Source organism: Pseudophryne corroboree, chromosome 5 (assembly GCF_028390025.1).
Source record: "Pseudophryne corroboree isolate aPseCor3 chromosome 5, aPseCor3.hap2, whole genome shotgun sequence".
NCBI lineage: Eukaryota > Metazoa > Chordata > Amphibia > Anura > Myobatrachidae > Pseudophryne > Pseudophryne corroboree.
In genome coordinates, this window is record NC_086448.1 from 26,470,839 (window position 1) to 26,488,765 (window position 17,927).

The 17,927-nt window shown below is 44.6% G+C and overlaps 1 long non-coding RNA gene across 1 annotated transcript; it reads right to left on the bottom strand.

The window, feature by feature from the left end:
• Positions 1-1,595: 1,595 nt before the first annotated feature.
• LOC134928751 (uncharacterized) lies at positions 1,596-5,325 on the bottom strand. The gene is made up of 5 exons (XR_010177984.1): positions 5,145-5,325; positions 4,688-5,060; positions 4,355-4,376; positions 2,809-3,345; positions 1,596-1,681 (listed from the first exon to the last, which is right to left on the bottom strand). It is a non-coding gene; the product is annotated as an uncharacterized LOC134928751 (long non-coding RNA).
• Positions 5,326-17,927: the final 12,602 nt, after the last annotated feature.

The following is a 17,927-nucleotide window of genomic DNA, read 5'->3' on the forward strand; positions in this document are numbered from 1 at the left end:
TATAACCCACCCAAATCTAACTCTCTCTGCACATGTTATATCTGCCCCCCCCCCCCTGCAGTGCACATAGTTTTGCACAACTGCTAAAAAATTTCCTGCTGCGATCAACTTGGAATTACCCCCACTGTAAACCTGGATGCTGCGGTAACAGGAGGAGGCCCAGAGCAGACCCTTATGTTACAGACCTCATTGCAGTTTTGCGGGCTGCCATGGCGATGCCCTTCCCTGTTTACCTGTCCTTAAGGTAACGTCACCTGAGCAGGAAAATTGCTGGGGAGAAATCTATCTAAAATTTCAGTTTTTTATTTTATTTACTGCAAAGTTCTACATAAAAACAAAGCTGATTCCAAGGAATTGTTTAATGGTCCACGTGGCAGAAATAACAGACTTTTCTGACGCACTGTTTGCTTCAGTTGTTTTCCTGCTGGACCTGAATGTGGCTTGACCTGTCAGAGAAGGGTAGCATCTAGTTTCCCTTCGTGGAGAGGACCTTTCCCATAACCCCCTGGGTCCATGTTACAATGTATTTGGAATAGTAATGTGTGGTGAGCTAAGCGGAGTGGAGCGAGACACCAAGCCTGATGCGTGGCGAGCGAAGCGAGCCCGCGAGGGTCCAATGCTGCATAGAAACAAAAAATCCCCGGAGAATGGAGAAAACGTTTAGGTGCTGTAAGGGCGGAAGTTCTCTCCTGCCCTCTCGTTTTGTCACTTCCAGGTCCTGAGCACGAAGGTAACATAGGGTGTAATTCTGAGTTGATCGCAGCAGCAAGTTTGTTAGCAATTGGGCAAAACCATGGCCCTCATTCCGAGTTGATCGCTAAGTTTTTCGTTCACACAACCTATTAGTAAAGTTGCGTTAATGTAGTAATTTTGCGAACATCCGCCCCCAACGTATTTTTGCTCATTCGCACGCATTATTACACAAAGTGGGCGTACGCCAAATGACATCGCAGCAATGCAAAAACATTGCAGCAATGCGAACCCATCGCATTAACACATACTTATTCGTAAAAATACTAGGTAGTCGTAGATTTACACATTTATCAGTTAAAGTGCTCACTTTTGCGGAGAAACGCACCACATTGTTTTTTTTTACTATTAAGTGGAATAACACCTTCCAATTAAAAGTCCACAAGCCCTCCTCAATTACAAATCCAATTAGTGACTGAATTGTAATGTTCATGATCAATTAAGTATTTTATAAATACCTGAAGAACACTTTGTAGCCATAAAAGAACATATTTCTATTTACATGTTTAATATAAATATAGATGTTTGCAATGTGCTTGGTCTAATGTGTTTTGTGTATTTATTAAAGTAGAGTTTTTGTATGTGAATGAAGGTTTTTGCATGTTTATTTAGCCAATAACATGTTTGTTTTAGATTTTTAAAATAACTTACGTTAGCTGTATGAAATGTTTAATGTAAGAAATGTTTGTTCTGCAATCTGCTGTTCCTTTATTGCATTATTAAATAATAAACACCCGCTTAAGTATAATAATTTTCTTTTATTTTTTTAAAATGATTTTTAGAAATCTTAAGATAATTTTTGTTTTTAAAAAAACATAAAAAAATTAACAAAAATTTTCCATCTCATCAAGCAGACCCAGCAAGGCCTGGAGATGTCGCCTCATGTTTCCCACAATCTCCCGCAACGATGTGGGATCTCCAACGGCAACATCTGAAATTAAAAGATAACATAAACATTACTAACTTACTCACATTGCTTATTATACAAGCAAGGCACAAAGCACACTTTAATGCAGGCATGTCCAAACTGCATCCCTCAAGCTGGTGTGAAACTACATATACCAGCATGCGTTAACTCAGTTTTGGGGCCAGGGAATGCCAAACCTGTGTCAGGGCATGCTGGGATGTGTAGTTTCTCTACAGTTGCAGTTGCGCAGTTTGGACAGGCATGCTTAATGGCAAAGTTTATACATCATGCCTGTTTTATGGTACAATCATTAGCAGAAAAACACACAAGCCTGCTCAGGCTTTTTTGGCTAATTTTTACAGTATTCTAGACCATGGGCTACATTTACTACTATGTGAGTTCATTTTAAGATGGAGCGTTGCCCATAGCAAACAAGCCAAAATAAGATGATTATCTTGTAGAAGTGGTTCCCCAATTGTAAAGTTTATTTGTATTGGTTGCTATGGGCGACATCCCATGTTAAAGATAACTACCATCTTCGTCACTGTTACACCATGTTGGCATTCATTCACATCTGGAGTGTTTTTTTAATATTTTTAAGGGGTTTGGTGCTGCATCATCACACTGCATATCAACATCTTCAGAAGGCCAACATATCCTAGCATTCCCACACTCCCTGAAAGCTGCCCTTACTAAATAATTGCAAACAGGTTTGACTTTAACAAATAGTCATTTTGTGAGTGTAACTTTCACAACACAAATCACTGTGTCATTAGGCTGCATAACAAAGTGAAGCATGTGTTTTGTAAGTGCAAATATTAAGACTACACAGGCACAAGTGTAAAAGACCAACAACATACTAAACTCCACTCAGGTCTAACTGTTTCCCAGAAAAAACCCCACATATAAACCCTGTTGTCCTGGCAACCCTGGCTACCTAATGAGTGTCAACCTAGAGTGGACACACAAAACATTGCACACATAAACACTGTACATATAATGACACTCACAAATATGTAAATGCAACATGTACACCATGAAGAAAAACACAAATTTGTGTCCTTGGTACAAGATTTCAAACAGTACAACACTGCATGTTTTGTCATTGTAAGTGTAAGTAGGTAATCATTTAAAAAAAAAAAAAAACTTACTTTCCACGGCAACATGAACACTCCCTGAACTGGCTTCAGGGGCTTCCTCTGCCCATTCACTGGGTGGGGATGTTGGCTGGATGGGTGAAGGCGGCTGGATGGGGGAAGGAGGAGGGATTGGGGAAGGAGGAGGGATTGGGGAAGGAGGAGGGATTGGGGAAGGAGGCTGGATGGGGGAAGGAGGCTGGATTGGTGCTGGAATTTCAGAGGGGGGGTCTGATTGAGAGGGCGAGGGGGGCGGAGAGAAAGTTAAGCCAATAGAGGGTGAGGGGGGCAGAGATGGTGATTTAGAAGTTGAAGGAGAAGGGGTATGGGAAGGAGGAGAAGGGGTCCCAGAAAGAGATGGAGAGGTGTGGTGAGAAGGGGAGTGTAAAGTGGTGTGGGCCAGGGAAGCTGAGGGGGACTGGGAAGATGAGGGGGACTGGGAAGATGAGGGGGACTGGGAAGGGGAGGGGGAGTGAGAAGGGGAGGGGGAGTGAGAAGGGGAGGGGGACTGGGAAGGGGAAGGGGGCGGAGAGGTCTGCCGTTGTTGTTGTCCTATAATGATATTTTTGACAACATTTAGTTTACATGTGAAATTACATAGTAAACAATTTCAATTTTCAATGTTCTGTTCCATGTAAAATACAGTGTTTTTTAGAAATGAAAATCAAACATGTATAAATCCTATTCATGTTGGCCACAGCAAACAAAATGAGTCATAACTTTTACTTTGAAGCTCATTCCGTAATCTAGTCCATTGAGTCATATTGATTGGTCTAGGCAACATCACCAGATCACTATTCAAGGCACCTTATTATATAGGCAGCAATGATCAAGTATTTGGGACCAGTTTCCTGGCTGGTTATTAATTCTTGAAAACATGCACTTGTTTGGTGTCAGTTTGCTACAGTCAGTACTGTTTGGCCTAACCACACACACTGTCCTATTTTGTAAAAAAACACACTCAGCGTTGCAATTAGCCTACCACTTAGTGTAAATTTGCACAATGTTTGCTAATATTCTTATGTAATGTAACTTACGTCGTGTATGCATAGAACGTATTTGCTGGCGGATCTCCGCCAACAGCTCGGGAGTCCTCCTGCGGAGATCACTCCATCTCCTCTCAAGTTGAATGATTGACCGCCTGCTGCGGACGCGAGTCCGCAGCAGGCGGCGGACCTCCGCGTAGGCCTCGCGCTTCACCCGATTTGGGATGAAGCGCCCAACGCGGCCTACGCGGCGGTCCATCACCGCAACCAGGACGCGGAGCTCACGCCTGGTGAACGGTGCAGCACGCATCTTGGCAATGGCGTTTTCCTTATTTGGGCATATATTTATAGCGTCTGTTAGCATGTGATTGGTCATAAATCTGTTGTCATTTCTAATAACTTTATTGATCTTTGCAATGCTGTGAAGAGCAGTGTTATTTCGCACGAGCGGAAAAACGCATCCGCAGAAGTAAATTTTTGCATAAAAAAAAAATAAAAAATAAAAAAACCATAACACAAACAGACACAGAGACACACAGTTTTGAATAAAATTGTAAACATATCTGTGTACTCACCACAGTTTGTGTGATCATTCAGCTGGACAGTCACAAAGTGGGCAAGATTCAATTTCATTTGTTTTTGTGTTTGTTTAAATAATCAAGATTTTAGGATATAAAACAAATAAGGACACTATTTAGCCACATCACATTATATTTTGTACTAATCTCAAATTGTAAGCTTAACGTGTTAACGGATTTTTACTTTTTTAAAAATGACAAATAAACAAAAAATCCTAAACCATTACACAATGACCTTACAATCTCAAACAAAATGTCAACATTACAAACAAAACATAAGCATACTGTGCTTTGTTTTTTCAACATAAAAATAAGATAAAAACACTATACCTGAAATATTCGGCAACAATCCTTGCCCTCACTTGGCTCCCCCTCCGTGTAACACTCCCACCACCGAAGTGTCGAACAACCCCTGGCTCCTCATCAGGCAATTCCTCTGCCTGAGGAAGCTCTACACTACTCCTTACCGCGATATTATGTAGTATTGCGCACAGGACCACTATTTTACTTGCCATCTCCGGCGAATACATGATGTCGCCACCAGTGCGGTGGAGCACACGAAACCGCCCTTTAAGGACACCAATTGTGCGCTCCACCAGCTGCCTAGTGGCAGTAAGCGCGGAGTTAAATGCCATCTGTGGTCCTGGCCTGGGATTACGGTAAGGAGTCATGAGCCAGGGGGTGCAAGGATATCCACGGTCTCCTGTTTGAGGAAAAACCTTAAATTAAAAAGAGTATATTCAAAAATTTCATTTATTTTTAAGATAAAAAATATCTACAAACTCACCCAATAACCACATGTCTGCTCGTTGACTTGCTCTTAATCTCTGCCATATCCCTGATTGTCTAATGACATATGCATCATGTGAACTTCCAGTAAACTTGGCATTCAGGGAAAGGATCTGGAGGGATGGCCCACAAACAACCATTACATTCAGAGAATGAAACAGTTTCCTGTTTCTATAAATTTCTTCATTATGTCTTGGTGGCTGAATAGCAACATGTGTGCCATCCACAACCCCAATAACATGTGGGAAGCGACTACCACCTTCCTCAAATTGCCGCTTCACCACATCTAGGGCACCAACATCCAAAGGCATATCAATGAATTGCTTCACCTGCTTTAGGAAAGCCTGGCAGACACGCCGCAGGACCTTACTGAACTGGCCCTGCGACATGCCAACCAGGTCTCCCACAACATGTTGATATGAGGCTGTAGCCAAAAAATGTAACACAGCAAGGAATTGTGTCAATGGTGGTATTGCTGTAGGATACCGAATTTCAGACTCCAGATCACTCTCTATTATGGAGAGAGTGTCTAGGATTAGATGTGGTGGCAGCCTGTATCTACGCACCACCACATCATCTGGCATCCCAAAAAGTAGGACACGGGTTCTGAAAATTGGTGGCCTAGCACGCCTCCGTTGCCTTGGTTGATGAGGAGCCGGTTGTGGTTGTGGGGCTGGCGGTTGGGGTGGGAGTGCTGGCGTGGGTTGGGGAGGTAGGGCTTCTGCTGCGATAAATATCGACATAACACACTTTTTTGAGATAAAAACAAAAAAATGTTTAATACTCCAAAATTATTTATTAAAAAATATACAAACAATAAATGTATAAAAAAAGGTGGAGTCAACTTACTGCAGGAGCGTACGACATTATTTCTGGGTTCAATTCAGGAACAAAATTAAAAAAATAAAAATAAACATATGTTAATGTGAGAAAAAACAAAAATGTTAGTTTCTAGATTTCTGAGCATCAAACACATCACAAACACCATAAAACAAATATAAATAAAAATAAAATAAAGGAAAAAATTCAATCAAGTAACAAAAAAAATCCATTTAGTAGCTAGGCCAGGCAAGAAAAAAACTACTTTGCAGATCAATCCAGGTAAGAAAAAATACTTGTCTTTACAAAATGGCAAAGAAACATAATAACAACACTTTGAACAAACACAAACAGGCACCAACACAGGCAAAGGGCACTTACCTGATCCAAAATCAATAAAGTTTTTGTGTTTTCTTGCACACCAAAAACTCAAAATATACAAGGGTTTCCTCACCCAAAAAACAACTCCTACAAGAGAACAAAAATGACAGTCAAAAACAACATACAGACCATTCAAACAAACAAACAACAACACAGGCAAAGGGCACTTACCTGATCCAAAATCAATAAAGTTTTTGTGTTTTCTTGCACACCAAAAACTCAAAATATACAAGGGTTTCCTCACCCAAAAAACAACTCCTACAAGAGAACAAAAATGACAGTCAAAAACAACATACAGACCATTCAAACAAACAAACAACAACACAGGCAAAGGGCACTTACCTGATCCAAAATCAATAAAGTTTTTGTGTTTTCTTGCACACCAAAAACTCAAAATATACAAGGGTTTCCTCACCCAAAAAACAACTCCTACAAGAGAACAAAAATGACAGTCAAATCAAAGAAGCACAGTTTTATTTACAAAAATGGACTTGCTAAATATATATGTGTTTTTAAATTAAAATTAAAAAAAAACCAAAAAAAAAAAAACTTTGAATTCAAAAAATTACCAAGAAGATTTCCAGAATACTCACAAACGAAAAAACGCAACAAAAAAATGTCTATACTCAAAACGCAAACGAAAGGACAAATGTATGCTTGACAATTACTCACTCTGCAAATTCCAATAGCACCTTCACGCACAAGCCAACAAACTCAAGTGAAACTCCAAACTACCTACACTCACAGCGTGCAAAGTAGGCCCTTAAATAAGCAGTGCAATCATTAATCAGATTAACAGTGTACACCTGTGTGAATTAACGATACGCACGTAGGTATATAAGCACACACCTCGGCGTACACACGTCATCACAAACATGGCTTCTCGTGAGCAAATCGCAGCAGAGATGGACCGCATTGCAGAGCAGGAGATGGCATTGCGGAAAAGACGCATAGATTGCCAACGGCGCATGCTGGAATACGCCTCTGCGGATGTTGAAGAGGCAGGACCTAGTACTCTGCAAATGTCTGCTTCTGAACCACACCAATTGACTGGGGATACTCTGCCACACACACAAAGTGACCAAACTGAGGGAGAATTGGCTTTAGCCACACAAACACAACAGACAGAAGCTGCTAGTGAGGAGGAAGATGGTGATGAACAACAAGAAACCTCACAGGCTACCTCCAGACGGAAGAAAAGACAGCCTGCATTCACTAAGAGGGAGTTACGTGTCTTGGTCACGCAGGCCATGTCCAAAATCCATAGAGGGCCAAAAAACATGGGGGCTGCTTCAAAAGAACGAATCTGGAGAGACATCACAAAATCTGTGAATGAAGTTGGCTCTGTCGTCAGAACATCACAGGAAGTGAGACGACGGTAAGTGCATATTGACAGTCCTTTTTCTGTGCTAAGTTGACTAAAAAATGTAGTTACATGTGATGTTATGTCTAGCAAACACAAGCAGAACACGTGTCCTATATATTAGCTTAGACAAATAATAAGACTCTACTTTGTCCCTCTTTCACAATACATATGTAGGTGGGCCGACTTCAAATCCCGCCTGAAGGCAAAGAGGGCTGCGGAGTGGAATGCCTCAAGGGCTACAGGTGGAGGAGCACCTGTCGCTGTGGAGTATACTGACTTGGAGGAGATGGCGATGCCCTGTGTCAGTTATGAGGAGGGCCAAGGGGTGTCTCATATGGACACGGACCTGCCTGAGATCCTGACGGGACATGACTTGGAAGGTAAGTTTACACATTTAGTTGTCTGTAATTTTGACAGTATTTATAATAATAAACTAATTTTGTATCCTACTTTTTTCCAACACATTCTTCTATTTGCTTGCCACAAAACACAGCACAGGGGGGTGATCCGTTTGAGTCACAGGACGGTTATGTGGTTGAGGCTGAGGTGGAGGGACCTAGTGAGTCTGGCAGTGTGGGCCAACAAATCCCACCTCTGCAGGTTCCTACTGGCCCCCCCACCCAACCCTCTGCTATCCCGGAGATCCTGCTTGAAATCGCTAGGTATGGTGAGAGCCTAAATCGGTTTCAAGACGGGGTCATCCGGGAGGTAAGCCAGATAGCTGTCCGGCTCACTGAGCACCGAACCTGTGTTGAGCAAGGTGTTGCTCAACTCTGCAAAGGTCTGGCAGAGATCAGGCAGGGCCAAGAACAACTTGCCTCCTCATTCCAAACCCTTGCAAATAACATCTTGCAAGGGCTCCAGGCCATCGCTGTCTCCCTTGCCCACAGTGGCAGAGAGCCACCCACATCGGCTCCCTCCCCTGCCCCTGCCCAGGAAGAACAGCCCACTGGGCAGGCCCAACGAAGGTCGCTCCGCAGACCTTCCAAAGAAGAACAGCCTCAGGCGGGGAGAAAAAGAAGAAAATGATGTCTCTCCAGATGGGCAGCACCCATGTTTTTGATGTTGCCTCTCTGTATTTTTGGAGTTAGCTTGTGTGACCAGAATGGATAACTCCCTCTTAGTGAAATGTATTCTTTCTGTTTGGATGTATTGTAGCCTGTGAGTTTATGTGTATAAACACCAGAGCCATCTTCCTCTTACTAGTGTGCTATGTATTGTTGTGTTTGTGTGGTGGATCCTAATTCTTTCTCATTTGGTTTAAAATGTGTGTGTGGCAGGGTGTGTCATGTTTTATTTATGCTTTAAAAATATACTTTTGTCAGAAGCAGACTTTTGCAGAGTACTGAGTTCTGCTATCTAATGATTGTCAGTGCCATCTGCTTGCTGCTTGGTCCATCTCTGCCTGTGCGACTCATGTGGAGCCATGTTTAAATGTTGTCAAAAAATTATATAGTAATAAAAAATATATTTCAAAAATTTGAGCAGTTTCTTCCAGGTAATGCAGTTCCAGAAAGATTAGGTCAGCATATAGACACTTGTAGACCAATCTGCTAATTCTCCTTAAAAATTGAAAAAAATAAAAAAAAAGGTATGCTTTGCACCACACTTTAATGTCCATATTAAGTAAACAGACACGACGCTTTTTATAAATATCTAGGGTCAACAGGACATCATTTCAAACATTGTCAGATATTATAATCAAATATTATTGTGACTTTTAAGCCTAAATTAAAGTGTATGCTGCATTATGTTGGTGTTGGTTTATTTTTAAACAATTATGCAGATTTCAAACACTTTCACAAATATTTTCATTTGCTTGTATTTGGGAGTCTTACACACATTAAAACAAGTTTTAAAAAGGCTTACACAACAATTTCAAAAAAAATAAACACCCTTATTTGGCAGTGTGTGAGATTTCTATGTGAGTAGACTAAACATGTAATGTGTGTTCAGACAATTGCTGGTTGGTAACTTTCATCTGCTCATTAATTAACAAGTAATTGGACATCAGATGAATGTGATATCCAATTAACTGCTAATTACTGCATACACACTTGTACCAGTACTTCGCAAATGTAGAGTAACTGCAGACCTACTCTGCTGCTGCGTGAATGTTGCTACGGTTTCCTATGTTAGTTTTAACAGCGACAATGTTTATTTGCGAAAAACACGCCCATTGCGAGTTGAATACTCCCACACTGTACGCCCACTTTCACGCCCTTGTCGGAGCATTGCGAAGTCTCGCCTCCGCCACGCCCACGCCACTCCTCGTTTTCGTTTGGCAGTTACGGCTTTATTTTTTCTGAGTAATTTTGCACAGTTGTCGTACGTATGTACTCGCGCATGCGTAATCACGCATTTGCGCATGCGCAGATACTTACATTTCGTACATTTGCGATGCGATGACTCTTAGCGATCAACTCGGAATGAGGGCCCATGTGCACTGCAGGGGGGACAGATGTGCAGAGAGAGTTAGATTTGGGTGGGTTATTTCAAGAGATGAGTGGGTTCGGTTCTCCGAGAACCGAACCCCCAAACTCCACGTGGTTTACACGGGTCCGAGACAGCCTCGGTTCTTCCCACCTGACTCGGAAAACCCAAACGAGGCAAAACGTCATCATCCCGCTGTCGGATTCTCGCGAGATTCGGATTCCATGTAAAGAGCCGCGCGTCACCAGTGGCGCACCCAGGGGGGGTTTCTGAGTACCCAGAAACCCCCCCGCCCCCTGATGGACCAAATCAATTTTATGGCCACTCGCGATTCGCGGACCCTCCGGGTAGAGCTCCACACACTGACCTCTCTCAGCCAGCTGCAGGTGAACCAGAGCTAATGGTCACAAGAAGTCTTGAGGCTGCCTACGCTGAATGTGACTACCACACAGACTGATCCCTTCCTAGCTGACCTCGGTAAGGAACCTCTCCCAGTATACAGTACCAACATTTTTGTACATGTGCACTGATTTTTTAGCTTAATGCATTATATATATATATATATATATATATATATACATACATTTTTCAAGCCAAATTGACAAGTTTAATAGCACCAGGAAAAGCTATTGGGAACATAACTAATTGAATACATTATTTAAATATATAGAGTAAATAATAATATAAAAATTATCTATATGTAAAACTTCTGTAGGCTACTTGATTGATGGGTAATTCAGACCTGATCGCTCGCAAGTGTTTTTTTGCTGTCCTGTGTTCAGATACTTTGCCGCCTACAGGGGAGGGTATTTTCTCTGTGCAAGTGTGTGATCGCATGTGCAGCTGAGCTCCACAAACTGATTTTGTGCAGTGTCTGCGCAGCCCAGGACTAACTCAGCCGCTGCGATCACTTCAGCCTGTCCGGTACCGGAATTGACGTCAGACACCCGCCCTGCAAATGCTCAGACACGCCTGCGTTTTCCCTGACACTCCCAGAAAATGGTCAATTGCCACCCACAAACGCCCACTTCCTGTCAATCTCCTTGCGATCGCCTGTGCAATCGCTTTTTTTGCACCATCCCGTCGCTATGCACCAATGCCCGGTGCAGTCATCCGACGAGCCTGCGCATTGTGGTGCATATGCATGCGCAGTTCAGACCTGATCGCAGGCTATGAGAAAACGCAGCCTAGCAATCAGGTCTGAATTACTCCCTGAGATATAAATATATTAATAGCACCTGAAGTCTAAAATCATAGTGAAGTGAGGTGTAGATAGGAGTTCGATATTTATTACTGACAGCGGCTTCCTCCATCATCCAGAATGCCGGTAGCGGGGCGAGCGATAAGAGTCCCCTTGCGGGATTGCTGCGCTCGCCCTTCTGTGGGCATCCACGAGTGGAATAGCCCTGTTGCGCCAGGATTCCGGCTGGCGGCATTGTTGGTTGTTAGGATTCCGGAGTCGGTATCCTGACCGCCGGGATCTCAACAGCCGGCAAATTAAATATATCCCATAGAAAGTGGGGAAATTTGTCTGATGGAAACCCCCCTTTACAAATCCTGCATTTGCCCCTGAATCGCCGCCATTTTCACTCGTGCATTGTCGAGTGAGCGAAAGGAAGTGGCTACGTTCTCTGAGTGGAAAGCTCAATATCAGCTCAATATCAGTGCTCAGTATCTGTTCTGCATTGCGGTGACCAGTATACTACAGTACAATAGTCCAGTGCTGCATCTCGCTGCCCAGTGTCATTTCTAGTATCCTCTTCAGTGCTCAGTATCACTACTCATTGTCTTGTGCTGCATTGTGGTGACCAGTATACTACAGTACAGTAGTCCAGTGCTGCATCTCGCTGCCCAGTGTCATTTCTAGTATCCTCTTCAGTGCTCAGTATCACTACTTATTGTCTTGTGCTGCATTGTGGTGACCAGTATACTACAGTACAATAGTCCAATGCTGCATCTCGCTGCCCAGTGTCAGTTCTAGTATCCTCATCAGTGCTCAGTATCACTACTCATTGTCTTGTGCTGCATTGTGGTGACCAGAATACTACAGTACAGTAGTCCAGTGCTGCATCTCGCTGCTCAGTGTCAGTTCTAGTATCCTCATCAGTGCTCAGTATCACTACTCATTGTCTTGTGCTGCATTGTGGTGACCAGTATGGTACAGTACAATAGTCCAGTGCTGCATCTCGCTGCCCAGTGTCAGTTCTAGTATCCTCATCAGTGCTCAGTATCACTACTCATTGTCTTGTGCTGCATTGTGGTGACCAGTACACTACAGTACAAAAGTCCAGTGCTGCATCTCGCTGCCCAGTGTCAGTTCTAGTTTCCTCATCAGTGCTCAGGATCACTACTCATTGTCTTGTGCTGCATTGTGGGGACCAGTATACTACAGTACAATAGTCCAGTGCTGCATCTCGCTGCCCAGTGTCAGTTCTAGTATCCTCATCAGTGCTCAGTATCACTACTCATTGTCTTGTGCTGCATTGTGGTGACCAGTATACTACAGTACAGTAGTCCAGTGCTGCATCTCGCTGCTCAGTGTCAGTTCTGGTATCCTCATCAGTGCTCAGTATAACTACTCATTGTCTTGTGCTGCATTGTGGTGACCAGTATACTACATTATAATAGTCCAGTGCTGTTCTCGCTGCCCAGTGTCAGTTCTAGTATCCTCATCAGTGCTCAGTATCACTACTCATTGTCTTGTGCTGCATTGTGGTGACCAGTATACTACAGTACAGTAGTCCAGTGCTGCATCTCGCAGCCCAGTGTCAGTTCTAGTATCCTCATAGTGCTCAGTATCACTACTCCTTGTCTTGTGCTGCATTGTGGTGACCAGTATACTACAGTACAGTAGTCCAGTGCTGCATCTCGCTGCCCAGTGTCAGTTCTAGTATCCTCATCAGTGCTCAGTATCACTGCTCATTGTCTTGTGCTGCATTGTGGTGACCAGTATACTACATTATAATAGTCCAGTGCTGCATCTCGCTGCCCAGTGTCAGTTCTAGTATCCTCATCAGTGCTCAGTATCACTACTCATTGTCTTGTGCTGCATTGTGGTGACCAGTATACTACAGTACAATAGTCCAGTGCTGCATCTCGCTGCTCAGTGTCAGTTCCAGTATTCTCATCAGTGCTCAGTATCACTACTCATTGTCTTGTGCTGCATTGTGGTGACCAGAATACTACAGTACAATAGTCCAGTGCTGCATCTCGCTGCCCAGTGTCAGTTCTAGTATCCTCATCAGTGCTCAGTATCACTACTCATTGTCTTGTGCTGCATTGTGGTGACCAGTATACTACAGTACAATAGTCCAGTGCTGCATCTCGCTGCTCAGTGTCAGTTCTAGTATTCTCATCAGTGCTCAGTATCACTGCTCATTGTCTTGTGCTGCATTGTGGTGACCAGTATACTACAGTACAGTAGTCCAGTGCTGCATCTCGCTGCCCAGTGTCAGTTCTAGTATCCTCATCAGTGCTCAGTATCACTACTCATTGTCTTGTGCTGCATTGTGGTGACCAGAATACTACAGTACAGTAGTCCAGTGCTGCATCTCGCTGCCCAGTGTCAGTTCTAGTATCCTCATCAGTGCTCAGTATCACTACTCATTGTCTTGTGCTGAATTGTGGTGACCAGTATACTACAGTACAATAGTCCAGTGCTGCATCTCGCTGCCCAGTGACAGTTCTAGTATCCTCATCAGTGCTCAGGATCACTGCTCATTGTCTTGTGCTGCATTGTGGTGACCAGTATGCTACAGTATAATAGTCCAGTGCTGCATCTCGCTGCCCAGTGTCAGTTCTAGTATCCTCATCAGTGCTCAATATCACTACTCATTGTCTTGTGCTGCATTGTGGTGACCAGTATACTACAGTACAATAGTCCAGTGCTGCAACTCGCTGCCCAGTGTCAGTTCTAGTGGTCTCATCAGTGCTCAGTATCACTACTCATTGTCTTGTGCTGCATTGTGGTGACCAGTGTACTACAGTACAATAGTCCAGTGCTGCATCTCGCTGCCCAGTGTCAGTTCTAGTATCCTCATCAGTGCTCAGTATCACTACTCATTGTTTTGTGCTGCATTGTGGGGACCAGTATACTACAGTACAATAGTCCAGTGCTGCATCGCGCTGCCCAGTGTCAGTTCTAGTATCCTCATCAGTGCTCGGTATCACTACTCATTGTCTTGTGCTGCATTGTGGTGACCAGTATACTACAGTACAATAGTCCAGTGCTGTTCTCGCTGCCCAGTGTGTTCTAGTATCCTCATTAGTGCTCAGTATCACTACTCATTGTCTTGTGCTGCATTGTGGTGACCAGTATACTACAGTACAGTAGTCCAGTGCTGCATCTCGCTGCCCAGTGTCAGTTCTAGTATCCTCATCAGTGCTCAGTATCACTACTCTTTGTCTTGTGCTGCATTGTGGTGACCAGTATACTACAGTACAATAGTCCAGTGCGGCATCTCGCTGCCCAGTGTCAGTTCTGGTATCCTCATCAGTGCTCAGTATCACTACTCATTGTCTTGTGCTGCATTGTGGTGACCAGTATACTACAGTACAATAGTCCAGTGCGGCATCTCGCTGCCCAGTGTCAGTTCTGGTATCCTCATCAGTGCTCAGTATCACTACTCATTGTTTTGTGCTGCATTGTGGTGACCAGTATACTACAGTACATTACTAAAAGTCCAGTGTCTTGTGCTGCATCTTGCTGCTGTAGGGTGCTGTGGTAGTGTCCTGTCACTGTGCATAGGTCATCATCATTCCAGTCACAGCGGTATCTGGTATATAGTGGTATCTAATTCCAGACTTACTGCCGTCTAATTCCAGATATATTACTGGCATATAATTCCACACATTTAAAAATGGAGAACAAAAATTTGGAGGGTAAAATAGGGAAAGATCAGGATCCACTTCCACCTAGTGCTGAAGCTGCTGCCACTAATCATGGCAGAGATTCGTCTGCCAAGGCCGATGCCCAATGTCAAAGTAGAGAGCATGTAAAATCCAAAAAACAAAAGTTCAGTAAAATGCCCCAAAAATCTAAATGAAAAGCGTCTGAGGAGAAGCGTAAACTTGCCAATATGCCATTTACGACACGGAGTGGCAAGGAACGGCTGACGCCCTCTCCTATGTTCCTCATGACTAGTGGGTCAGCTTCACATGAGGATGGAAGCACTCATCCTCCCGCTACAAAAATGAAAAGACTTAAGCTGGCAAAAGCACAGCAAAGAACTGTGCGTTCTTCTAAATCACAAATCCCCAAGGAAAGTCCAATTGTGTCGGCTGCGATGCCTGACCTTCCCAACACTGGACGGGAAGAGCTTGCGCCTTCCACCATTTGCACGCCCCATGCAAGTGCTGGAAGGAGCACCCGCAGTCCAGTTCCTGATAGTCAAATTGAAGATGTCACTGTTGAAGTACACCAGGATGAGGATATGGGTGTAGCTGGCGCTGAGGAGGAAATTGACAAGGATGATTCTGTTGGTGAGGTGGTTTGTTTAAGTCAGGCACCCGGGGAGGGATCAATACGTAATCCCGCTGGACGGGATCCCGGCGGTCGAAATACCGACGCCGGAATCCCGACCACACAATCCCGACAGGGGTGGCGAGCGGAACGCAGCCCCTTGCGGGCACGGTGCCTTGCTACGCTCGGCACACTACTATATTCTCCTTCTATGGGTGTCGTGGACACCCACGGAGGGAGAATATGTCGGGATTGTGGTGGTCGGGATTCCGGCGTTGGTATTTCCACCGCCGGTATATTTCCACCGCCGGTATCCCGTCCAGCGGGATGTTGACCGCATCCCCCCGGGGAGATACCTGTTGTCCGTGGGATGAATAAGAACATTGACATGCCTGGTCAAAATACAAAAAAAATCACCTCTTCGGTGTGGAATTATTTTAACAGAAATGCGGACAACTGGTGTCAAGCCGTGTGTTGCCTTTGTCAAGCTGTAATAAGTAGGGGTAAGTGTTAGGCGCCGAGGGTCCGCCCGTCAGTGCGGCCCGGCGCCTAGCAACTAGGGACGCCGCATGCGGACAGCCGCCGGCTCCCTAGCAACGTTAGACGCCGGGCGCACGGAGCCGCTCAGACCCTAGCAACGGGGACGCCACTGTCGGACCGCGTTCCCCGTTGCTGGGTCTAGATTAATCACCTCATTGGTATCCTGGCCGTGCAGCTGCGATTGTTAATTACCCTGTCTGGCTCCTGATTGGAGAGCTCCCAGTTAAAAGCACTCTCTGGACTTCTCACAGACGCCGGTAATAGCTTCCTGTTTGCTGTGTCTGTTGCAGAGAGTTTTCCAGTCCTGTCTATCCGGTCGTTCCTGTCCTCAGTGGTCCAATACTCGGAAGTTGTCATCTTTTCCTGGAGTCCTGACCGAGCACCTTTAACATCCTGTGGTGTTCGTGAGTCGCGGCGTAGCCGTGTGTTGCGGCTTGACCGCTTACTATTTATTATTTGGTTATATTGTGTTTCGGAGCTTTTGCGGAGGATTCCGCTCCCACAAATCCACTCTGGTATCCAGCGGTGCTGGATAGGAGTAACGGATTCGTGGATTTTTGGTTGTCCTTTTCCCTGGCGGTTTGTCCGCACATACTTCTGGTTTAAGTTAGTTAGCTTGTAGCCCCTGGCCTGGTTGCTTAGTCAGAGGGCCCCTTGTTATCACCCTGTCTCGGATTTCCCTTTGTCTCCCATTAAGACCTGAGGGGGCATCGGAGTTGGGCAGACATAATCCGCCCTTCAAACGCGGCTGCCATGGGCTCAAGCAACCATAGTCTCGCCGGGGATTTCTGATAACACGGGCGAGACAACGGAGTTAGGGCGCCAGGGGTTACTAGGCTTTCCTGCTCCCGTAACCCGCATTCCATTCCAGTACTCTGACCTCCGTCAAAAGATCACCTCTGGTCAGACGTACTGGTATCATAACATTATTACCGGCCAGACTAAAATTTAAAATTAAACAGGGTTTGATTTTTTCCCTTATTTCAGTTTGGAAGATTTGTCGGCCTCATGAATCCCACTGGTGTAGGGCCAAATCCTGGCCAGCTTCTAGTTAGTCAGATTCAAGAACTTACTCAGATGGTTCAGGATCTATCCCTTCGGGTGAGGTCACAGGAAGATCTGTTACGGACTTCCCCGAGGGTCGTTCTTGAACCAAAAATGCATTTGCCTGACCGTTTTTCTGGGGATAGAAAGCAGTTTTTTAATTTTAAAGAGTCTTGTAAACTTTATTTTCGTTTAAGACCAGTCTCCTCAGGTACGGAATCTCAGCGGGTCGGAATTATTATTTCTTTACTTCAGGGGGATCCCCAGACCTGGGCTTTTGGTTTAAGAACAGACGATCCGGCATTGTTGTCTGTAGACGCCTTTCTGGGGTCTTTAGGGCTATTGTATGATGACCCTGATAGAGAGGCATCCGCCGAGAGTCATTTGCGTGCTCTCAGACAGGGTAAGAATCCCGCAGAGATTTATTGTACGGAGTTTCGCCGTTGGTCGAACGACTGTGGATGGAATGACCCAGCCCTGCGCAGTCAGTTTCGCCTCGGCTTATCTGAGTCTATAAAAGACAGTCTCCTTCAGTATCCCGCTCCTGAGACTCTTGATAAACACATGGAGCTTTCTATTAAGATTGATCGTCGTCTCAGAGAGCGGAGGGCTGAAAAAGGAGCATCTGTCGGGTCTACTCCTGGTGTTTTTTCCATTCCTGTGGACATAGAGGAGCCCATGCAGATAGGTCTCTCCAAGCTGTCTCCTGAAGAAAGAACCAGAAGGCAAAATTCTGG